This window comes from Planococcus citri, chromosome 3 (genome assembly GCF_950023065.1).
Source record: "Planococcus citri chromosome 3, ihPlaCitr1.1, whole genome shotgun sequence".
NCBI lineage: Eukaryota > Metazoa > Arthropoda > Insecta > Hemiptera > Pseudococcidae > Planococcus > Planococcus citri.
Genome location: NC_088679.1, coordinates 45,563,562 through 45,589,843, shown reverse-complemented (window position 1 = coordinate 45,589,843; position 26,282 = coordinate 45,563,562). Strand labels below are relative to the sequence as shown.

Genomic DNA, 26,282 nt, shown 5'->3' with positions numbered 1-26,282 from the left:
ATAATGCGACAGAACGAAGAGATTGAAACGTATAAAAAATATATGAGGCTATATAATGGTCTTAGTGGAATGAGTGGCGCCTCGTACTATTAAATGTGGAGGCGTCGGTATTACCATTGGCATTACTCGTTCGCGCCACCATCCACCTCTTTGCGAATACCACCAGCAAAAAAAAGCGCTGTAGAGTACTAGACTGAAAATAGCCATATCACGTCATTTGTAACTAATGCGTTAAATTGTAATTATTCTATGTATTCAAAAGAAAAAAAAAAACACCGATCAATTTTCGCCGAACAAACGTGTTTTCCGTGAAAGTTTAGTCATAGGCAATTTTTAATACAAGCAACCTGCGTCTAGACTGGCTAAAAATTTCAACTTGGAAAATTACGGCAGATTTTTCTTAATTGTAGCGGCGATTAAAAAAAAAAAGAATAAATAATAATATTTTCACATTATACAAATACTACAGTGACGGAAGCACGCAAGACCGGTTCGTTTTTTTTTCTTTTTTTTTTTTTTTACGGTGAGCAATCGTGTAATGATGCAGAGTTGAGTTCTCATAAATGATATTTCTCACACTTCATATGTATACGCGGTGTATACGACAATATGCGAATGCTCGTTTCCTTTTTCGGGTTCACATGAGGAGTGTGGCGCTTTTGCAACCTCTGTGTAGTGTGTACGTCTGCGTATCATGTCAAATTACGAATTGTTATTTTATCAGGGTTTGATTACGAATCGAACTAACTTTCTCATTCTTAATTGATGCGTCAATCAATCGGACACTAGTAATTACATCATCATTATTATGAGGTCATTCACATAGTAATTCCAATATGCATATAGGTAGATACATATAATACGAGTTAGTACGTCTACTTAATGAGATATGTTCGTGTTAGAGTTCGATTTTACCAAAGGCAAGAGATGTAAATATATGCGTGAAAATGTGGAAATTTTCAATGAAATAAAAGCCTACGTGAAGCGATTTTTCAATTTTACAGAAACAAACAGCTAATTTTTCCAAATGGTCTTATGTGTCTTAGTGTCTACTGTTTTTGAATAAATATGAGGAGGAAAATGCAATTTAAAAATTATGTCGAATTGAAAAAAAAAATGAAATTTAACTAGACTGCAAAGTGTGCGTAGCTAGCTGCCTTTTCTACAGCTATAACCGTTATTACATCTAGGTAGTGCATAAGTGAATCAACCATGTCACAGTGATGAGAATTTTTGAAACTCTCACTGCTTCAAAATAATAATTGTTTTTCAGTGTTTTCATATTTTCCAAATTACAATAGGTATTTCAGAATAATTTATGAGCTTGTATTGCTTCTAAATTAAGAAATTTCTAGTTGTTTTTCATAGTTTGCATTGTTCTAAAATTTACAAAATTTCAAATCGATTTCCCGAATTCCCCATCGCTACAATTTCATAAAGTTTTCAATAAATTTTCAGAATTTTGCATTGCTGCTGAGTTAGGAAATTTGCAATCAATTTTTAGAATTCACATTGCCTCTAAATAGTCAAATTTTGAATAATTTTTCAGAATTCTTATTGTCTTTAAATTAAAAAATTTCAAATTCAATTTTCAAGTTCATATTGTCCACATATTGTAAAACGTTTACTCAATTTTTGGAATTCACATTGCCTCCAATTTTTCAGAATTCTCATCTTCTTCATAAATATTACAATACTTATTTCATATAATTTTCAAGTACACATTATCTGCAACTTACAGAACTTTTAATCAATTTTTGGAATTCTCAGCGTCTCTAAATACAAATTTTCATATTATTTTTTTTAGAATTTCCATTGTCTTCAAATTTATAAATTTTCAAACCAATTTTCAGAACTTGCTTTTTATTCTAAATTAAGAATTAAATCTTATAAAATACCTATGTTAAGAATTTGCATTGCCTATTACACGAAAAAAATATGGGTAATTTTTACAAAAAAATTTAACTAAATACTCACAATTCTGTACCAGATCCCATTCAATAATTTTTACTGTAATCGTATAGTAAAACTTATCATTTTAATAAATTTTGCTATAGGTACCAATAGTAAAAATCATTTTGTTTTAATAATTTTTACTAAATCATGATAATAAAAATTACATGTTTCAATTGTACAAAAATTAGTTTAATTTCTCATTTTGAAGTAATTTTTAAATTATAAGTAAAAAGTTAAAAATTATTCATGTCAAGTAATTCTTACTTTATACTTATGGTTATAGGTAGACAAAAAATTAATGAAATGAATTTTTAGTTAGCAAATGATATCATAATTCATAACTCAGTTTCAGCATTATTTTTGCCCCATTACCATGTACTACATAGTAACTCCAAAGCATTTACCTATCCAATTTTCCTACGAAAAATCCGTCACCTACCTACTTACCTCATGGGGATTCGAACCTGGGTCCCTAAATTTCCTATTCCTACCTACATGCCCTAACCACTCAGCCACAACTTTGCTACGAGGGTAAGGGCATTAAAATAATATATTTGTTTGGTAAACGCCCCACCAAACCATGCCCACTTGGAATTTACAGCTAACAGACTGGGGGTGTAACAGGGTACAATGAAACACAGCTGGTGATGGAATAGACTGGGGGTATAGCAGGGTACAATGAGCGGCAGGTGTTCTACAAGTCCCCTTTTCCCTTTTTTAGGATTTAATGCATTAAAATAATGAACTAAAATTGCAATTACTCAGCAATTACCCATCCGAATTGAATGAAAATTAATCTATTCCCTCCGCCTTAATGATTCTCAAATGGTGTCCAATAGGTACAAAAAACGGTTGGATAGCTTAAGAGAACATTCAGTTCCAATAAAATTTCATTTCTCAAAGCGAAACCAATAGTGTGCTACGCACACTAACTAGGGGTAGGCTAGTTTTTTTTTGCGAATGACTGGTGAACGCTCGTAGATAAATTTTTGGTAAGTAATTTTGGGTAAATATTAACTGTTAGTTTTTGGTAAATTTTGGGATAGCTGTTGCAAAGCTCTGCTTTTTGCTAAAATTGGAAAAAGGTCTCATTTTTTGCCAATTTTCTTTCCTCTTGCTAAATTATTGACCATTTTTGCTAAAATATCATCTAAGTAGTAATTTTTGGAAAATTTTTTGTAATCTTTAAATCATTAATATTGATAAATTACGTCTTAATTTTCGGTAATTTTCAAAAAATATGTTACGCAGGTACTTTTTGGTGAATTACTACGTATTTAGTAATTTTTGGTAAATTACTGGTAATTTCTGGTAAATTTCAATTTCTGATAACTTGCAAATTGCTGGTAGTTTTTGGTAGATGAATGATAATATCAGGTAAATTACGGTCAAGTTCACGTGATTTACTAGTTATTTCGCATGAAAGTAGTGGTACTTCGAGTTGTACTGAAATAAACTTTCAAGTTTGAGGTGTCAAATCTGACTTGAGAGAATTTGGAAGAAAAATTGATGAATTGTAACAATAATAATATGATGCAATTTTCCTCTCATTTTTTCAGAAATGTGAATTCAGTGACATAATTTAAACCTAGTGGAAGGTGAAAATGAATGAGATTTTTTTGTGCAAAATTTCTTAAAAATGAATACCGAAGAGTCTATTTTAATGTAAGTACATACATATACGAAAAATGCCATGTGCAATATTTCGTCATTTTCTTTATACAATTACAAATTGCATCCAAAATTCCATTCTGATCGGAAGTGCATTCAATTTTTTTGAAACATGATACGACTAATTTGTGAAACCAGCGTGTTCAAAGGTAAGGAAGTTATAGGTAGGTGCTTTTTATTTGGTGATTTGGCTATGAATTTTTTTTTGAGTGGCTCAAACAAAATCGGGCTTGTAAAAAAACAAAACAAAACAATTTAACCAGCATGAAAAATTGAGTTTCGCCCCAATATTTACAAGTACTTGGCACATAATTGACTACGTTTTTGTAGTTAGTGTGTATTCATATGTGAATTTGCACATTCTGTGTACCTATACCTATACTTGTAAGCTACATAAGCAGGAGCACTTGACACTTTTGACACCAGATGTTAAATTTTTTTTGTGAGGTGGTTTTATCATTTTTTAATTAGAAAGTTAATTACTTTTCATTCTATTCTCGAAGGGTACAGCACGCGTTATATGATACGAGTAATTGCAGAGTAGTGAACTTATTAAAACATCATGTACGAAAATAAAATAAAGCCGACGCATTAATTTTTGTGTGTTGATAACATGTAGTATTACATTTTAACATTTATATTGTTTTAAAACACAGAAAAACAGGTCGTAGTGTAAATACGTATATCAGTGTTAAACACTAAAATTTGAATATACTTTATTTTCAGGATGGGCTCGATATCTTGCAACATGTATGAGTTTTTCGAGGATTTAATTTCAACTTGTTCTGTGCGTTTGAAGCTTCTGTGAGAAAAAGTGATCTTGTGTGATGATATTAAACGAAATCAATTAATAAATCTGGTTCCGCTTGATTTTCTTTTCGAATGAAATTTTATTTTGTTCTTCATTTAGTTACATAAAATTGGTGTATCTGATGAAATCCAACTTTGGTGAATCAAGTACATAAATAATATTAAAAGAATAACGAATAGCTAATATTGTAAATGATATTCTACCTATTAATATGGCGAGAGGTAAATATTCCATCTTAGGTATGTAATATTGAAGCGGGTATACGATGGGGACTATATTAAAAAAATTTAGCGTGTTTTGATAAAATTTTATCGAGATTCAGAGTAAATTTCTCACGAACTTCGCTTTAACGCTTCAAAGGAACCACAAACTTTTTTTCCTTCAAAGGTTCTAATCTAAGAATCCATCTTTCTTAATTTTCCCATTTTTTTCCTCATTTGAGAAATCATAGCGATTGCGCATACAGAAAATCCTTTTTCACCCCTTCGTACTCTTTTCTTTAATGTCGATATCCAATAACGTGCATTTCGTGGCCGGGTGTCAATAGAAGATTTTATTTTAATTAATTTTCGCATAAGTAAGAATATTTGGGTAAACTTTACACGATAGTCGTGAGAGCCGTAGTGGTAATTAAATTAATTAAAATAAAATCTCCGGCTCTATACCGCCGTACTTTAATAAAAAGTAAACATTATTTTGATTAATGATTGCGGCGGTAGATGTTTTTTCTAGCATGTCAACTTTCATTTTTTAATATAGCGCGTGAATTTTTGACGATTTTTACAACATGAATTCTTCGACGAAATTCATAACGATGATCCCCAGTCTTCCATTTAATTAAAAAATGAACAAATTTTGTTCCCTGGAGGATTGGTAAGGGGTAGCAGGAGGTATGCGCTATTGATCGAAACAATTATTTTTTATTATCTGAAAGCAGATTGCGTTCGCGATAAAATTGAAAAAATTTTAATCAACGTGTAGTACGAGTACAAAACGCGAGTAGGTACATATTTCTGTGAACGTGGAGGGAAAATTTTGAAGACTGAAATAACGTCTACAAGTAAATGAGTAGGTATAACGAGGTGTATTCTCGTGTGGGTAATGGAGTGGATCGAATACAGTCTAACCTTGGGAAAAGGTTATCTCTGGTGGTCCTAAAATTTTCTAAAATTTTCTTGGAAAATATTTTCAAATTTTTCCCGAGGGGGTTTCTTTTAAAATATTTAATAAATGATCAAAGATTATACGTATCATCATTTTCATCATTTCTGTTGACAAATGTGATTTCTCATCATTGTTACCTTTCCCAAAAGTGACTAATTTACACTTTTCATTTTTCTTTAGTTTTTTAATCTAATTCTTAATTTTTTCAAAAAATCGATTCTTTTGAGAACTTTTGTTTCAAATTCTAATATTAAAAAACGGGAAAAATCGATTATTTTTAAATTCAAGGGCATTAAAAAAAATTAAGAAAAACAAAATCGCAGAGCTTCAAAGTTCAAACTTCTCCACTAATAGAGAAAGGTTCTGAATTTTTTCGGAGGTTTTTCTAATTCGTATATTTTGCACGAAAGTTGATAGTGAAGGTAAAGTTCATTATGAAGAATTCTAAAATTAAAAAAAAATTCATATTAAATATAAAAATTGATTTTTTTAAAACTTGAGGGTTCTGCGAAAAATTGAAAAAAAATCAACATTGTAGAACATGAAAATTTCCTTCTTGTGAAGTATTTTTCAAGCTGGAAAGCTCCAGGCATTTATTGAACGATTTCTATCATTATGGAACTCTACAAATGAACTAAAAAATAAAATAATAAGTGTCCTAATCTACAAGAAAATTACCTGTTCCACTGAGTTGAATTTTTTGAACAGTGAACTAATGGAATTTTACTTTTTTTCTCTGTTTCAGGTTAGTACGTGTTACAATTGCAATAATGAATAATATGAAATCTGATGAAAATAAGTAAGTTATATGTTTGCAATTCGTAGACAATGGGATCTTTAAACATGAGCTTCAATCTGGATTGAAAATGTTTTAATTTTCTACATACCATATACGAGTACATTTTAAAATTCTACCAGAACATAGGGCACAAGAAATATTGGTATTATGACTTAAAAAGTTGAAAAACTTTTTTACTTTGATTTGAGAAAATTCTGAAAAATTATCGAATTTTTTAAAATTTTTGTTTGTATTGTTGAAAATTTGTAGCATCTTTAGAAATTTAATACTTATGTACCATAAATCATTTGGAAACTTTTTATGACCTTGAAAATTTGATTTGGAAATAAGATTTTGTTCTGTTTTACAAAGATTTTAAATTTTCTGATGTTTATGTGTGTTTATAATTCCGGAATTCGCAAAATCTTTTTGAGAATTCGTAATTCGAGTTATGGATTGCGGATTGGATATCTAAGTGCATACTTGTTTAAAAATTTATAGCTTCACTTTCATGCTCGAAGAAATTTCTAGGAAAATGAAACAATTTTTCAAACAAACTTGTAAATTGTTATTTTCATATGGTTTGATCAATCATTGACATTTTCGATGTAAGGTTCTATTCATTTCATTCTAAGGCTTTTTGAGCATCCATTTTTGTTGGTTTTTTTTTTTGCAAGTTTTCACGTATTTACAGGAGATGGATTTTTATATTTCAATTAATTTATATTAATTTACCAATTCCCAATTTGCCAAAAGATTTGAACTGGGAAACGGTGAGAGTTGCAGAAGAAAAAGGGTTGGAAATGAAATTGTCTACGTAATAAACTGTCTGAGACAATATTTCACTATAAAATTAAAAAAAATCATATTGAAGAGACCATTTGTTTCTTTATCTGCTTCTATTTTTTTAAATATCGAGAAGAGGGAGTTTCACATGAAGTGCATTTTTTGATTTTTCATTTCCTATTTGAAATTAAGTTGATTGATATGTAGGTAGGTTGATATAGGTACTCGTACCTGCGGTTATTGCCATTTTGATGATGGGTTACCTAAGTAAGTATGTTAGGTAATCTTTTTTGTCCGTCTCTAAAGCTTGTACATATTTACAAGAAATAGATATTTCAAAAATTTTCATTTTCATAAATTTCAACGTGGTCGTTGTTTCTTTAGTTTTGAATGCGATGGAGGTAGGTATAAATTACCCCTTCAAATGCATTACCAAAGCAAAGTGTCGTTTCGATCGGCAATGTACAGGTACACCTTATGACCGTTGCTTCGTTATATGTAGTAATACACGTTGTCACGACAAAATTATTGATTTATTAGAAAAAGCTTGGTTTGGATCTGTACACATATACCTACGTAGAACATACATGCTATAAGTATGGAATGGCGTTATTTCAAGTCTTGTATTTCCTCAAAAACTGCTGCAAAGGAAACAAAATATTTCATTTTGGAGAATCGATTTTATATACGTTTCCTTTTTGCGTGATAGGATTACGAAAGTGTTGGTGGTAAAATTTCAGAGGGTTTATTAGAAAAGAGAGAAACGAGTAGGTAGGTAAGAGGTACGGTGGCGGTGGGTTGAAAGATAGAAGAATTATGACAACTGGCGGAATATTAATTGAATTATAATCTGTAGCGTTGTAATTTCTATGTATGTTGCAGAGTCCTGCACGGTATAGTTAAAAGTTATCTGCGTTAGTCGCGTGTCGTGTGCGGTAAGCTACCAAATATAACTCATCCAAAAGCAGTTATATTAGCGTTAGCCTATGCGGATAATTTTGTAGTTAAAATGACTAAACTACCTGCGATTATACCGCGCTCTTATCGGAAATGTAATGTTCGATTCTGTCTTATCTGTTTGATGAGTCACCAAAATGTATTGTTGAGACACCAGAGAACCGAATGCGGTTAACGTATGGTTATTAACCTAACTTACCGCTGGTTGCGCGCGCCGACAAAAGTAACTGCAGTTTGTAACCTGTAGTTAAATTAGCCGATAGCTCCGGCGGTTATCCGGCTATTTTAACTTAACCGTGCAGTACTCTGGTATGTTGTCACAGTACGGATGCTGTTTCCGTATGCGCGCACGTGTTTATTCTCTGGATATTGTCAAAATTGCGGTTGTTTCCCAGATGACGTGTTCATTTCGCGAATTGTTATCGTATAGTTTTTAGGGAAACCAATGATACGCCCGAATACGACGCCAGTACATCTTGTTAAATTGATATATCCGTATAGAAATGAAAATTTCATGCGAGACGCACGACTCACAGCTCGACTCCGCAGTCGTAGGTGAGGGATGAAAGATGTCGCAGATTTGCATGATTTTCCAAAGTATAATGTGTGTATGAATTCGGAAGCAAGTGGCTACGTAGGTAGGTAGGTAGTACGTATAAGTACACCATGCACAAGCTACATCGTACTCGTATAAAAAGATACCCGTCAAAGTTACGTGTCATTGTAAAATAAGCATGCTAACGTACTACTGACGATGAATGCATGTGTGCTTCCATCGAACGGATGTTCAGGAATTGTTTGGGTATTGTCGGAATGAATTAAATGTTGAAAAAGTTAACCATAGCCGTGAACTGAACATGCTACCAAGCGCAGACCAAACAGACAGTGAAAGGATGCCTGCCGAGGAAGACATACACCCACCCGAAAGCGTTACAATTTGCTCGCGCTTTTTTATAGGTTATTTTAGTCGGTTTATAGAACCCAAACGACACACGTGGTATCGTCGCAAACCGGAACCGCGATCATAACACGAAGGGGTAATATCGGCTGTTCTAAAATAACCTACCTATTCTTTTTTCACAGTCTGATGACTTTGTTTCAATTTTCGACTTGAAAAAATACCTGCGGTTTACTTCAAGGAAAATTCAACGCTGTCCAGGTATTTGCAGCATGCTTGTTAGGCGAGTCCATTTCCAAAAATAAAAGGGGAAAGCTGCAGGTTGATTCATCTAAGTCTAACGATAAGGTCGAATTTATTAATGAGGTAGGTCGCGAAATATGCGCCAGTCAGGTGAAAAAATGAGCATTCGTGAAGTGATGCTTCTCAAGCTTGATTTTGCGTTTGCTTACCGAGTGAATGAGCTCTCTCAAAAGGTGAAAAAGTACTGAAAAGGCTAAATCGCTCAGAGATGTATCGAATTGTATTGGTCAAGTGTTGAGAAAGTGTTCAAAAATTTTCTTTTTGAATGAATTAGAAAATCAAAACCTTCGTAATACTTTGTCCTGATTACTTTTCAAGTCCATTTACAAAATTAAATCCACTTTTAAGGTAGGGCAGAAGTGTTAGAAAATTGATCTCTCTCAAAAGACACGTTTAGACTACCTTCAATGTATTAGAATTGAGAAATTCGTGGATATTAAGTACCTACTGGGTGTTTCGTAGATGACCTACCTCCTTTCCATGTGGTTAGGAGGCAACTTATGCTGATCACAGTAAGGTATGATCGCCTACTTTTTGAATTGAAGGAGCTGAGTCATAGTTGTGCTTTGCGGCGATGAATAGCTTTTTTGCTCAGAACTTTTTCATCTATAGATGATAGCCGTGCTAGTCGAACAAAGATGGCCACACGAAGCAAAATATATGGAAAAAAATTGTTTAAAAATTGAAGATTTTTACCATTTTTCTTGAAAATTTCAAAATGTTTTCCTCTTTGCGTAGGTATTATTTTATTTGCGTTTTTTTTTTTTTTTTTTTTTAAGAAAAAATTGTTTTCCAGGGGTTTGTTAAAATGTTATACGAGTTGGAAGTCTAAAAAATTAGACCTGAAAAATTTTTAAAAAATATTCTCAACTTCAAAATTGCGTTTACAAAGTGGAGAAATTTCAAAATTTTCTGGAGGCTCCAAAATGGTCAAATTGAGATTGTTTTTCAGTGGGTATAAGTCGTATAGATACTACATCAAACGATATTTTTGCGTTTTAAGAACTTGATTTTTTTTCACTTTTCCAGAGTTTACAAATTGTTCAAAAATTCGCTTTTGAACTGGCACTCTTGGAATTTCAGGGGAAACCACATAAAACAATCGTGACCAAAGTTGCAGTTGCTAACGTTCATTTTCGACCTTTCCACAGTCAGTTGAAGTTTCTGGAGAAAATTGAAAAATCAATCGTTAGAGGCTCCAGAATGTCCCGAAACTATCAATTGTTTATGTGTGGGACTGTGGGAGTTGAATCAAGGAAATCGTTCATATCAGTATTATCGGTGATAATCGCCCTTGAAACGTTTTTTTTTCAATTTTTCAAAAATTTTTTAGCTCATAAAATTCTGGTTGTTGGGGTTTTAGGACACGCTTTTTTGATCTAGCTTGGTCTCGTTCAAATCGGGAAGTTTCGGTTCAATACGTTCCTTATAAGTAAGGCATGACTCACGACTGAAACTTTACCCTACGCCAGCTTCGATAGAGCTGAAATAAGACTCGCTGAATGAAAAATAAACATGTCACCTATTTCTCAGAACCAAATTTTGACCTACTGAAGTTGATTTTCACAATTTTTGGAAAAATTTTGAAATTTGGGGTAATAACTAATAACTCTTTGGTACCTATCTATTAAGAATGAATGCTAGGTAAAAATCTAAAAATTGGCTTACTTAATATATCTACTGTTGTCAACTGTCCGCGAATTGATTGTCATCTGGGCTTTAAAACCGATTTGAAGCCTCCAGTAAAAGTTGATTTTTTTCCTCGGAATTTTAAATTGCTTCAGCTGTTGGAGTAGTTCCACAGAGCTGAGGTAAAATAAACATTGTTTCATGGCTCTGGATCCGCCAAAAAGTCGTCACATTTAATTGGAGGGGGAAGGAGATGTTGACTTCGAAAAATTTGGAGTGATTTTTTGCGGAAATACAATTCATGATTTTGAACTTTTTTAAAATTCGAGGTTATCGGCCTGTAAGAAAATTCACTTTTCCGGAGCAATTTAAGATTGCTGTAGAGAAAAAACAACTTTTGCTCTGAAGGCCAGACCGGTTCGAAAGTGTAGGCAACATATTTTTTCAGTTGACCGAATTTCAGCTCAATCAAACTCAATGAGGTGCAATAGATAGCAAGCTTCTCTAGAGGACCGGTTTGACAATTACAAGGAATAGATAGGTACGTACATACAATGAGATTTCTGAGGATCCTCGAATTGAGCTATTTTAAAATTATTGTCAAAAGCTGTAAGTACTTTTATTGAAAATACTGAAGTACAGTAGGTAGGTAGGTACATACTTTGTAAGGCATATTGGTAAATTAATTCGATACACGAGTATATTTTGTACATAGTGCGTACTTGAGAACGATGCAGGGCGTTCAAAAAATATTAGATACTCCAAGTTTCAAACAAAAAAGGGAAAAAATAAACGCGAAAAAGATACATAGAATAAAATAAGCGTGAATGATGTGTTGAAAAATCCTGTTAAAAACTACGTTTAAGCAGTTTATTAATATGTAGAAACACGCCGTGTAAAATGCGATCTATATATTATATTGAGTGTATAATTACCTCAGTAAAACGAAACGAGGAGGCCTGTAACTCGCTATGCAAACGAGAAAGAGAGACTATGCAGTTAATACAGCATTAACTAATTAGTAGCACTTCACTTAGAAACTTATTCGAGGGAAAATTAATGTACAGTCATTTCTTATGCAAATGGTTGGTGCGTGCCTAATTACAGCTTTTGCGGCGCAATGGCTTCGAAAATTATATAATTCCAGTCCTATCAACGACTTCTGTTTTAGTGGTACTCGTATAAATATGAGATAATTACTTTTCACGATACTCATCAACTGGGTATTGATTTTCATGTGTGAATTTTCAGTCGATTTGCTGATAAATGCCAATTTTCACTGCTGCGTGTTTTTTCGTCAAATTCCGACGCTATTCATTTCTATACTCAAAAGTCGCTGTCGATGTCGGCGTATTTCTACTTCATATTCACTTCGTTCTGCAGAGTTGAAATTAAATTTACAGGCTGGTTTCGAATTTTGAATATAAATTCAACGTACCTAGTCGTATAGGACAAAACCAAATTATAATTCCCATGTAGGCGAGCGCAAGCTGCATTAAAAAGGACACATTTTTCAAGGATCATCTCTTGTACCTACAAATCATTCCATACTTTTTTTTGGCAAAAGAAGTCATTACAGGCGTTTAAAAAAGTAAATATGTAAGTAAATAGAAATGAAGAAAAAAAGAAAAAATGAAACCAGACTACAAAATACGAATCATGTTTTCCTAATGGGTGATGGGTTTTGCAAATTGCCGGTTATTGTTGCCAGCTCATTGAAAGATTATAGATACTGTATCTGGCGGATATGTAGAGGGTGATTTTAGGAACTCGAAAGCAAAAAGGCTGAAGCAGTGTATGGTAAAACCCGTAACCTGTCCAATTTATATTCTTCGCGGGTAACTTAGTTTACGGTGGTAGCAAGTTGTTAGTATGGTTCCCTGGAGCATCGGTTTACTGTATTCGCGAATGAATCCCTTTTTTTTTTTGCCACCACTACCTCCTTCGTCTGCGTACATACAGATACACGTGTACTTTAGGAATGCCGGTGCGGCGTGCACTCCGTTGAACTTTATTGCCAACTTCGTGAATTGAGACAACGGGTCTACCATTTTGCCTCTTTTTCTGATTAGGGGTTAAAGATTACTGTTAAATATTTTGTTCGTTGAACGAAAATTTCAACTCGGAAACAGGCAACTTGGCGTTAGTGTTTATGCTGCGGTCGTATTTTTTCTCTTAATTTATATTACCTTTGTACGCGGTATACTTACACATAAATTAATCGCAACGATGAATGCTTTTATTCGCACGCTGATTTTAAATTCTAACTTCATCCCAAATTCGAACTTTAATTTTTAGCTGAATTTTCTACAGGAAAAAGAACTACTCCTATTGTTGAGCCAACGAATTTAGATTGATAATGGAGTACAACATTGACTTGTAGTTTGTTGGGGGGGGGGGGGTGGACTATACTTAGTTGGAGGGATTAAAGAAGAGAGACATTTTTTGGGGGGGAGGGGAAATCACGTCAAATAAAGAACGTAAAAATCGTCCTACTCTCTTTTCCCCGTCCCTCTTCATCCTTGAGAAAATGACAGAAAAATACGTTCAAGTTAAGCAAAACTCAGACAATAGCTGTAGTGAGGACTGAGGAGCTCGTCAAATGTTCCTTAAGGAATTTAGCTTTTTTATCGCCTTCTTCTCACCTTCCAGCTTTGAGAACTGAATGTTCGATCCTTTTTTTTTAAAAACAACTGTTCTCAACTTCGTAGCATCACTTACCCGAGTCACCTTTATCAATTGACTTTTTTTCAAGAGATGAATGGTTTATTTTTTATTTTGAAATATTTTTCAACATCAGATTTTTGACGCATTCGTGTTTTTAAAAAGCAGTTTTCATTTTGTATCATCGATGAAGCTCACCTTAATTGACATATCTTAGGGGTCAAAATTTTGTGCCATTTTGAAGGTTTTTATTTTCCATCGTTTTCTTGTCGTTTTTCATTCCCAGAAATGAAGTTTTTTGACTGTTGCGTGTTTTTAGTGAAGGTGTTAATTTCACATGGTTTTTTTAGTGTTGATTTTTCTGACGTGTATGGTGATTCAGAATAAATTTTTTGGTGATGATTTAGTTTTATATAGGTTTTTGTGATGATTTTAGTAGAATGCATTTTTTTTTGTAAAGATGTTTGAAAAATTTTTTTGTGGTGATTTTCGACGTAAATTTTTTTGGTGGTTTAGAACTTCATTTTAAAAAATTTGGTTCAGAATTTCTTTGCGATGTTTCTAAATGATTTTTTCATAGTGATTTTGAATAAATTGTATTCTGGTGATTTGAAATAAATTTTTTCGAAGTGATTTAGAATACCTTTTTTACAGCCCATTTAGAGTTAATTTTTTATTGGTGATCTACGATTTCGTTTTTTAAAATTTAATTTGGAACATTTTTTCGTGATGATGTTGGATACATTTTTTAACGGTGACTTGAAATCAACTTTTTGAGACAATTTACGGTCATTTTTTGGCGGTAATTTAGAATGTCAGTTTTTTTTTAAGTGTCCGTTTTTTTTCCTGTGGGGATTCATTTTTTCATGATGGATGAATTTTTTAGAGGTGATTTTAAATAAATTTTTTAGTGTTGATTTATAATTATTTTCTTGAAGGTGATTTCGTATTAATTTTTTAATGTCGTTAAACTGACTAAATTCATTTTTAAATGAAGTGTTTTCATGTTTTAAACTCCAGTTGAGAGGAATGCAAAAAAAAATTTTTTAAAATGTTGTTCGTCAACAGTTGAACAGAACGATTGGAAAATTATTTAATATTTCACTTTTCTTGAAGGGGGGAGGGGGGCTTGGCGAGGATTGAAAAGCATAGGATTTGGGTGTAGCTTTACGTTTTATAACTCGATCTTTTTTCTCTCAGAAAATCCTCATTTGGAGTTGAAAATCAACTTCGATCTAAAGATATTCTCTTTTTTTCAATCAATAAAATACATATTGAACTTTTAATTTTCCTTTCTTCTCACCTTGACTGTAGGATTGTACGATAAACCTGATGGTATCATATTCATATCGATGAATTAAACGTGCCTCGCTATTAGCTACACTTACGTGTTTATTTTAATACCTATACTAATAACTGTAAAAAAATTGAAAAATTTTATCACCACGCCTCTCCAAAATACCTGAAACTCTTTTCAACCATCCATATTTTTTTCGAGTGTCGATGGGAATAAAAATAGAGATAACGAAATAGTAGAGTTATTTAATTGTGTCAAGTATTACGATGTCTTTGGAAAGCATACCCAGGTATTGAATAAAAGCCAGTCAATATATCACATATGTAGGTATAATTACCCATTTATATGCGGTGCATAACGTCGCGAAAATCAAAAAAGTCAAGTGATTTCGTAATTCGACGCGGTAAATTAGATACCTTACTAATTTTATGACTTGCATTATTAAAAAACTCGGTTAGTCAAATACAAGAAAATTACACCAGCCATATGTAAACATCAGTAATGACGTGTTTTTATCTGATGAATGGGTACAAAAATATAGCTAAGTCGTGCATCATTCGCACAAACGAAATTAATTACAATTAAATGTGTCGGTTGGTAAATCAAAATGTCGTCATTCTAGGTGTCTGATTTGGGTGGCATAGTGTTGATTGAAAATCCAACTCTCGTCGTATAATACTAACTAATTTAAAACTCGATCGTTGCTCTTTAACCTTGATTAGATTGTAGGTGTTGATTTTCATGACTAACGAGTAAATTCTAGTCGATATAGTGCATTATTTCATTCGTATGTTTATCTATTCAGCGACTATTAAATTTATAAATATTTAAAGATACGGAATTTACGAATTACCATAGGTTATATGGACGAATTCCCAGAACTCGTGAGACGGGTATGGTATGTAATGTATTTCAGTGATGTAACGGGTATTTCTGGTAGTCTAATTTATAATTTACTTATTATACGTATATTTTGTTCATTTAAAAAGTACACAATTACGTACTTACTTCATTGAGGTAGTTTTGCTGCTCAAATTTGACTGATTGTTTGTAAATATACGAGCACTTACCTGGGTTTATAATATGTTTCATGAAAATGTGCTGTCCACGATGCACTAAGTTATGGCATTTATTATTATAGTTGAAAGAATGAAACAAAAATACAAGTCGTGGTTACTTATGCAGTTATGCTTGCTTTTTGGATGTATTTTGGTATAATATTTTCCTCTAGATGTTTTCTCACCGGTTTCCAAATTACGAAAACTATTAGCGTTTTTGAACAGACTTCAATCAATATATTGTGTTTACAGAATAGGTATATGAATGTATGATGTTATATGCATACCAGTCTAAAGAATGGAACGCAGCTGATTTAGTTCAGTTCAAAAAAAAAAAAAAAAAAAAATAGACCGTTCGAGTATTTAGCATGACAAACTGACATTAAAATTTCTTTAGCTTTCAATTTCTTCGTTTTTTTTTCTTTCAAGTCGTCGTCAGACTCGCAAAGGAAAAACTAAATCACATTTTTTTTGCTGGGACTTTATTCTCGGTATTCTCAAATTATGAATTCGACTATTGGATGTGAATTTTCAGTCGAAGATAAGGCTTCTTTATTTTTATTGCGACACAATTAGGCGATGAAAAAGTTGTATTTCCCCCTTTTATAGTATGTAAATGATGGTTGGGCGACCAACGTTATATAATAATGCACTTTGTAGAATAGGAAAAAAAACACGATAAAATGTACTACGCTACATGCGATTGTTTCATTTAAATCATTTGAATTTTCAAAAAGTGTACGAGTCGCTAAGTGAAAGAAATGATTGAAATTATACAGAAACACGATGGAAAGTTCCTACGTCACGCATCGCTTCGTATTATGTAAACAACAATCAATTCGATAAACTGATTGGGTTTTACCATTGATTAAACTTCTATAGGTCTATGGTTTTACCTTAAGAAATGTTGGAATACTGATGATTTGTTTTAGATGGAAGTCGATTGCCAAATCAAAATGAATGTCGTTTACTTACACGAATTCTACTGTGGTTTGTTGGTACGACGACGAGAATAAGTAAATAAATTTATCGCTTCGGGCAAAAGCCAAAGTTTTCAGGCTTGATTTTAGATTTTATGTGGTCACTAAAAGGAATCTTTTTTTCTTATTTTTTGACTGTGAGGAAATGAAGGAGGGCAAATGAAACGAAGGAGAATTATTGTTGTGACAAAAAGGAGTTTTTTTTTTTTAATTTTTAAAAATATAGAAATCAGGCATTTTTTCAAATTTTTTTGAAAAAAGTCATCTTTTTTGAAAATTTTTCGAAGAAGCATTATTTTTGAAATTTGAAAAGCAATTCCCCAAATATTATTCTTATTTTTAGGACACCATGTCCAATTTACTAGTCTAGGTACTTATACTCATTGCAACAATTTTCCCAATCAGCTACCTACCTTTAAGTATAACTTGAGTTTTTCATTTTTTCATTCTCTAAAAAATGTTGACTGTTTTGAAATTTCTTTCTAAACCGAATACGCCAGCTGAATTGAAAATGATTCCTGATAACAGTTCTAAATGGATACGTTGAAACGAATGACGTCATCATGAAAAATGAAAAAAAAATCGCCTACTCGATAAATATTTTCCACTATTGGTACTTTTTCAAATAAAATATTATTAGTACCTGAAAAAAATTGATAGATCTTATTCGAGCAATTTTCATTCATTTTTAAGGTACTTATGCCTTTCGGCATGAAATTTCATTTCGTTATATTTCATAACAAAAAAAAAAAAAAAAAAAAAACGCGTCATTTTTGTTCAACGCGCGGATCAAGGCAGAGGCACGAGAGAAAATATTTCATTTGGCAATTTCTACGTTTATTTTGTCTTCTGTATTCGTTAGAAATTTCGCGTAGAAAATTGAAGTATAAAAAAAACGAATTTATGACAATGGTTCAAGTACAAAGACACAGAAGAAACTGTAAAAGCAAAAAAAAAAAAAGGAGAGGAAAACTGTGGAGAAGAGAGAAATGCGCGAAGAAAATAGAACACGCGATACATTGAATTTCAAATGTTTGTGTATGTATATACGCGAAATATAAAAGGGAAAAAAGTTTTTTTCGTTCAAGTGAATTTTTCAACAAGTTCACTTTCAACGTACTCTCAATCAAGATTGTTTTTGTTCGCAGCGACAGGAATTTTTGGGCTTTGCGGAGTAACGAAATTCGCTCGGCTAACCCCTTCATTCGAATTCCTTTTCGTTGTCGTTGTGCTTTTTTTGTATATTTTTTCATCCCCCGATGAAAATGGCGGTAAGGTACGTGGTAAATATTCGGTTAAAAACTTTTTCACCTTACTTTGAATCTAATTCTTAGCACATGATGTGTTTCTGCCTCATGTAGCGCAATACAATAAACTCATAAACAAGAAAGTCCGCACGTTTTTTGTATTTCGCTTTAGAAGGGAGAGCAGCTTAGGCTGGGTAAGTTTACCTTATTCTTAACGTATACAAGGTGTCCTAAAACTTGAATCTTCAAAATTACGTCGAATGCTTGGAATTTGATCATTTTCTAAGCTGGATGCATTTTTTGAGATCTTGTCAAGCCATAAATTGGAGGAAATGGGTGGATGGGGTAACTTTCCCAGAATGGAATGATTTTTTTCCAAATGTACTGATATGATTTTTTTTGGTAAGAAATTTCTACTTTAAAATTTTTGATTTTAGGGTGAAATTTACTAGATTTCATTGAGTTGATATTATTGAAGTTTTAGTCATTAATATTTTGAGAAAAGACATTCCTTAAAAGTCGAAAAAACCATCAAAAATTTGTTTTCATTTTTCTTGATTCTCTTTAAAAATTGAAAAAAAATTTTGTTGGCTCAAAGAAATATTGCAACCCTTTTCTCTTTCTTTCTGAATTAAAATATTTGAAGAAATGCCCTGCTGAAAGTCGTATTTCTTTATCATGTCGTGGTCGTTGTACTGTGGACATGTGGCCACTTTGTTAGTTAAAGTGTTGCAAAATCGAAGCATTTTCTTGTTGATCATCGATAAATAACCAGTGAATCGTACTTAGCTTCAAACGTGATTCATTTCATCAGAATAGCGAATCACGATTCCTTGACCAGCGATTCGTTTTTTATACACAATTCATTCATCATTGGGATTCATGATAACATGGTGAATGTGAGGGAGATGATGAAGGGTATGGAAAAGTTGAATGTGTCATTCTATTCTACTCGTCAGTTCTTTCAAAATCGCTTTAATTTTTTTTCAGTTTTCAAAAAGTTGACAAGAATCTTAAAATTGATCTCAGTTTTTGAAATTTGTCCAATGGTGTATTTTTAGATACCTACTGTTTAGATTTTCTTTCGTCCGGTTCAATTTTTTTTTTTTTTTTGCCAATTGAGATACTTTCATTGTAGTTACCTATTTAAATGAAAAGTTGTCACGTAAATATTAGACTTTTCTCAAGAAGTGTCTATCGTTTTTCATAGTCTGTGTCGGGTCCAAAAATTTTAGTTTCGACTGTAATTCTTCCCCTGTAAGCTAACCGGTTAGTATAGGTACCAAGGTACTTACAAGTTACAATTAGTTGTGGGTCACCTGTGATATGAACTTCATTCACGTGAAACGAGGCTTGTCGCCGAAGTGTTTTAATGTACCTATGACTATGAAATCATTCATATCTACGTGTACGTACGTTATCGTAGGTCTGGAAGTTGTGTGGGCAAAAAAAAATTGTTGATTTTCTCGTACCTAGATCCTAGGTAGGTTAGATACGTATACTTACCTATGGCTTTGGCATGGCATACGAGTATGTGACGAATTCAAGTAAGGGCCATTTGATTTTCGTACGAGGCTATGGAAAATCTAGCGTGCTGATAGCGATGTAGGCCTACGAGTATGATAAAACGATCGTCTTTGTTAATATGTATTTTATTATACTTATAGAGAATATTTAGTTCCAGAAAAGCTATTTAACGTAAACGAATTAACGGTTAACCGTCCTTCACGGGCGTTATTTGCATCGTAAACGGTTTTAAGTACATGTCTAGCGTATAAGGTAAAGCGTTATCCTTCGATTTTACATTACCTTCGCATATATACGCTGTCCGAACTTCCGTTGTCCATTTACAAGGCTGTTACGGACGAATTTTCGCCAAAATATACGCAATATAAGTACGAAGATATACGTAACTTGAGCGACAACTCTATACGCTTTGCTAGCTGCTCGCTTTCAAAGTTTCGCCATTTTCCAGCAGCTATTCGCCAACGAACTTTTAATACATGCCAAATCGACTAATTACTTACTCGTATGTACCCAAATGTCTCATTTTACAAATACCTACATCAACGCTGTTACATGTTTGTTGCTCAGCTGTATAGATATATCTTGAAGACATCTAGCAAGTAAAATACATGTAGGTGCCTTTTGTTACAGTTGTTTACCAAACTAAACACACGCGACGATGACTTTTACCACAGTGTAACGTTTCCGGCAACTCGTTCGATGAGCATGTTCCTATCATTAGAAGTCTGCTAGTTTTCCCTCTTGCTTTTCGCTCATCGTATTTTTCTTCCTCTTCTTCTACTTCTTCTTTTTTTTTTTTTTTTTTGGATGTTGAATTTTCTCAGTGATCGCGGTGCACGTCAAGAGAGCTTTTCTTACCTAATATGAGAAAATTGAGATTTATGAGAGAAACATAATGGAAATAAGTTCAATTATCGACACACTTCTATTCGACTGCTCCATCGTTCAGCACGTACTGACGATATAAACAATGAAGCACGAAGAAATCAATAAAATCGTATTATTGTTTTCATTTACGATGACGACATATTTAATTGGAAGTATTAGAATGATGGTTAATTTTTACGATTGATATTTATGAAGCGAAAAGAATGGTGTTATCGTGGAAAATGTGAGTCATTTCTGAAGGCTATGGCGTGTGGTGTAAGCGTGTAAATGTTAGCGTTAAAATCATTCAACATTTTAATAACACTTTAGACGAATTAACTTAATTTTTCTTTTTTTTTTCTTTTTGGTTACAGGTATGTAGTGTACCTACCTATAGTATGACGATACGGTGTTCATAAAATAGTACGTTTGTGTTTGCAAGCCTCAACTCCCCATTGGCTTTGGATCGGAAGATGGATATAAAATTGCCGTAGAAAGTAAAATTGTCGTTATTTTATTGATACAATACAATCACATTCTTAATGTGATATTGTAATTAATAGCTGCATTGAATGCGATGCTATTTTGAATCGTAGAAGGTATGTGGATTTTTCTCATAATTGCATCGTCGTCGATTCGTCGTATTATATCAATAATAGCATTGGAAAAGAAATATGCAAAGATGTATAGCTAATGCACGAAAGAATTTGCCGTTATAAAACTGCTGTTCAATTTTTTCAACTTTTATTCATTTTTACGAAAAATGTAATTACAGAGCGCCTGGTGCTGGAATGTTGAAATTGTTGAGAAAGTTCAGAATAAATAGATGAAATGGCGATGAAAATGCGAAAAGTGCTGGAAAAATTCTGCATTCGACTTTTGACTCGAAAGTTCTATACATTTTTAAATAATGTAGCAACGATGAAGTAATTTTATTTAAAAATTATTTACCCGCAGAATTCTACACAATTTTTCCGCAACGAACGGTGCGTGTAATTTTGTATAGTGAGAGAGAAAGAGGAGGGGAGTAAGAGAAAATTGACTGGTTCGTAACATACTCGTACACATAGGCTTTAATGGCTTCATCAAATCGTTTAATAAAGTTGAGCTTTTTAATTTTTGGTTCAAATACCTGCGCCTTTTGAATAAAAAATGTTATGCTGCACAGTTTTGTTTCTTTTCATTTTCATCTAAATACGAGTACCTACAAAAATCGATCTTTTGTGGAAAAAAATTGGAAAAAATTCAATGAATGGAGCAGATTAATTCCTAGTTTAATCGGCCTTGATCGTTTGTCGTACATAGCAGAGTCCAAAAAGTTGAAAAGAGCGAGGAAAAAATTTGACAAAAATTACTTATAGAGTCTCAGCGCAATCCGTTTGTGGAGTCAAAATGTTGAATTGCGAAGACGAAATGCGCAAAAATGACTGAGACTGATTTCAACAATTCTGAGGAATCCAAAACAACAAATTCCAAAATTTACATTCAAAATAGCCCGAAAGAAGACTGAAATAAGTTTCAAGTAGACAGGCTGAAAAAAAATTAAAATTTTCAACTGAGAATTGTGATTTTCGAATCTATAAAAAATTAATGAACTAAATCGAAAATTTCCTGACGTTTTTCTAATTGATCTTTAATTTTTGAGCTAAGCTTGTATCAGCCCCTTTAACTTCGAGAGTAGTCAAACTCCCATACATGAACTCCAGATGAGTTGCCTATGTTACTGGTGAAAGAATGCTCTTCTGAGGTGGGACACTCTGTATAAACGAACGTTCCCATTTATTATTAGGTATATTTCGCAATGTTTGAATAAAACCACTTTGATCGACCAAATTTCAGAAAATTGTGATCAGAAATTTTTATCTTTCGCAAGTATTGAGAAAATTACAAAATGCTTGACTAAGTAGGTATAATAATTGTATCAATTTATTTAAATAGGTGCCTGCTTCATTTATTGTGTTTTCATAGAAATTATTTACCTATTAATTCTGCTCTAAACCTTCATGGTTCCTGTTGTTTTTGTGCAAATTTTTTCAAATTGGGACCAAAGTGTATTGCTGATATTGAAAAATTATGTTTCCAAGTTACTTGAGAGTGTTTCCATAATTTTTTCTAGGATGCTATGAGGTGTTGGAATTTTGAAATTAAATAATACACTCAGATAGAGCTATGGTGATACCTACTTCATCTATTGAGAATAATTGAGTTTAAATTAGGGAATCCGATGTGTATAAAAAGTAAAAATTCTTTTAAAAGTTGTCTGTCACAGCGTCCCATAAAATAAAATTCAAATTGATATAAATGCAGTTAGGTACCATATCTTTGATGAAATGAGCTTTTATATTTCGCTTTAAATTCGATTCTCCGTGGTACTATTTTGCTGTAAAATGATTTTGTATGTAGTATTTTTCACATTGCTTTAGTACCTATAAGTACAACTTGATTGAATATGAGGTACCTTGCAATTCGATGTTTTCTACATTTTTTATTCGTTTTATTTATTTATGTAGTAGTTTTCGTTCGTTTGTACTCGGTACCTAATAAGAATGGCGATCACAGTGGAAACTTCCAACGTTAGCGTTTTGTTTTTTTTCCTTCGTTAAAAATTGAAAAAAACGAATAACATCTGCATTTTTAAGAATGCGAAATGTTTAGCAATTTGAAACTTTCGAAGAGTATTTAAAAGTTGGCGTCAATTTCGAATTAATATTTATTAGCAGGATCCTGGACAGACGAAAAAAAAGTTCAACCACGAGAACAGATACTTATTCATTTCGAATCGTACGTCTTACTTTCGATATTTTCTTTTGTTTGGAAAACCCTCGCGCTAATAAAGTTTATCTCGAGGCAATTAGTACAGAGTTCACGATATTGATGAGAATAATAATTAGCTTTTTGATCGCGTATCGAGGTATCTAGATAAGGTCGTAATTTATTGTTGTCGAAATTGGTATCATCGTAGCTAGCGTATTTGAAATTTGAATGGTTAATGAAAACGTCTGGTCTGGATAGTGAGCTCGCTTACTATAATAAAGAAGGAAAGAAAGAAAGAAAAGAAGAAGTAAAGAAGAAAAAAGAAAAGTAGGTACCTTATAAGTACCCAATGTTCTAGCGCAATACAAAATTAAAAATATGCGTGATACTTGAAAATTTTATTTTATTTTTTGAAAGTTGAAAGTTGGCATTTTTCTTTTCTGCGCGATCGTTTAGGCGAATTTTATATACAGCAAGGTATAACTCTGCAAACTGAATAAAACTTAATTTCTTCGACAGTGGTAATCTTAAATGAAAACTTCTTGTTAATAAGAGTCGTTAAACGAAGTCGCAGGTAATAAAAAGCAGAAACCAAGAAGAAATTAATTTTCTTTGTATCGTAGCGAATGCCAAAAACAAGTGTAGCTTAACGCGCACCTACTACTTACCTATACAGTATTAATGGGAAATGCCTTCTTACTTATAGCACGTTGCGTTCGAATAATACCATAAAATGAGCTGAAAAATCAGCCAGAATTCGTGTAAATTACTGTTTATAGTTAGAGGTTGATTATTTTAATCAATCGGTTTTTGTGCTGATAAATTTCCATAAGAGAGCACAAAAAAATATCATTTGGATTCTCTCGAGGGAAGAAATATGTACTTCAAATTATAAATTTCATTTTGTTTTTTCAAAAACAATTTTTCACCTCAAAAAATCGAAACTGTACGTACTTGTATCTATCTGCTCATTTGGCATGGTCTTTTCTACTACATTGTAATCAAAAACTTCTTGGGTCTAGGTATCTACTTAAGTAGGTCTCCTGTTATCTGTTTGGAAACTACACCAAATTTATTGCTGAGTTTGATCTTCATTGTCTATAGTTTATTGTTCAAAAATATTCAAATTTTGTTATTTTATTAAACCAAGCACATAAATGAGCCAAAGCTCGTTTGATATTCGTTTGAATTTCTATTCGCCTTGTTAAAAATGTGTTATCGAGTTTGAAAGGTTGCTCGTTCGTCAGTTACCTAACGAAATATTCTTTGATAAACGATTCAAAAGAACTGAACTCGTTATTAAAAGTTAAGAATCGACTTCATTTTCGCAACCATTCGAAAATCACCCTTTACTTTACCTTTTTATTTTTATGATACCTATACATTTATAAAAAAAAGAAGAAGTAGATTAATTTGAATTACGTTGCATTAAAAGTTTTTAAAATTCAATTTATATCGCGAAGTCAACCTTTTTTCACTGAAAATGCGTAAAAGAAGTCATTATTTTCGTGGCTAATGAGAAAAAAGGTAAAAAATTCTCGTAACGTAACAAGTTGAGTTCTTTTACTTTTTTTTTGAAATGCAAGCGTAGGGTGTATCGAAAGTTTTAATTTTCATATTTTTTCAACCTGCCACGTGTTTCGTGAAAATGTCTCGCGCTACAATAGGCATTTGAATTATGTAATTTACACGCTATAAATCACCCGCAGTATACACGATCATGTTCACTTTTTTTCCTTCACGAATAATGATTACACGATACGATTGTAACAATAGGTAAAATTCACGTTGAAATATTTCACTTATTTTACACGAGGTATTAGGCTTGTCGATGTCGGCTGGATAAATATTCCAGTTTTACGCGCAGCATTTCGTATATAATTTTTCATAATTCGTCGTCGAAAAGGCATTACAACGACGTACCGCAGCCGTATATCGCTTATTCAAAATATTTATTGATGAAATTACTATTATGTATAAGGTGTAAAGTGGCGCGAATAAAGAGAAACTAATTTGAAAACACAGTTTCAGTTTTCGATAAGTGCGAACTCGCAAAAGGCTCTAGAGATACCTATTTACTCGTAAACTCTTCGCACAACTTTGATAGCGAATGAATTGCTTTTTGAATGCGCCAGCCAAAATAAAAGCCACTTCATCTTTTGTCAAGCGTGTAATGGCATAACTTTCGCAAACGCGAGAAAGATGTATTTTGTTGGTAACTTGGTATGCGTCACACTAACCTCTAAAATAGGGTACCTGCTATTGTCATGTTTTACCTGTGCAATTGGTATTAATGTAAGCTTGTCTGATGATATCAAGGGCTGTTTAAAAAAATAAAACGCACATTTATAAGTCAACGAGGTAGGAAAAAATTGATACTGCCTAATTGGAGACTGAAATTCTGTTTTGTAAAAGGCTCAATTTTCAAAAGATTATCGATTGAATGAAGACTTGAATTTTGTGGAAAATTAAATGTATTCTGCACTGTTCTTTGTTTCAGGAATAAACTTTCAACATTTTTCATTCCATCAATAACAAAAAATTGTCCATTTTTTTAAGGTGTCAAATTGAGAAGACGCTGTTATTCTTTTATAGTTTTTTCCGGAGCATATTCTGAGATTTTTTCAGAACAACCCATACATACTTTAGGTCATCATTTTGAGGGCTTCTGGAAAGTTGAGCGATTTTTTTCTCCCATTTTCAAAGTTGTTGATTTTAATTTTTTTAAATTTCGAAAAATTTTAGCTCTTCAACTCAGCATTAGTCGTTGTGGGAAGCCCTGTTCTCAAGTTGAAAAATATATTTAAAAAAATTAAAAATATCATCTGAAAATACCTATTTCATTTTAGCGTCAGAATTCTTCAATGAATAAATCTCATTTTAAGAGACAACCTTCCCTAACCCCTCAATTTTTTTTTAGAGAGAATAGGTTAGT

At 32.6% G+C, this 26,282-nt stretch overlaps 1 protein-coding gene and 1 long non-coding RNA gene across 3 annotated transcripts in view; both read left to right on the top strand.

Annotated features, from left to right (window-relative positions):
- The window catches only part of LOC135840762 (uncharacterized), a 39,036-nt gene extending 17,278 nt beyond the window's left edge, over positions 1–21,758 (top strand). Inside the window, exons 1-2 of one of the 2 annotated variants that reach the window (XR_010557784.1) lie at positions 6,348–6,401; positions 20,968–21,758. This is a non-coding gene — a long non-coding RNA (uncharacterized LOC135840762). Of the gene's footprint in view, positions 1–6,347; positions 6,402–20,967 lie in introns of those variants that run through there. The other variant, XR_010557783.1, reaches the window with a different exon arrangement.
- Positions 1–26,282, top strand: part of LOC135840690 (Krueppel-like factor luna) — a 202,136-nt gene that overhangs the window by 36,506 nt on the left and 139,348 nt on the right. The gene's annotated exons all lie outside the window — the stretch shown is intronic.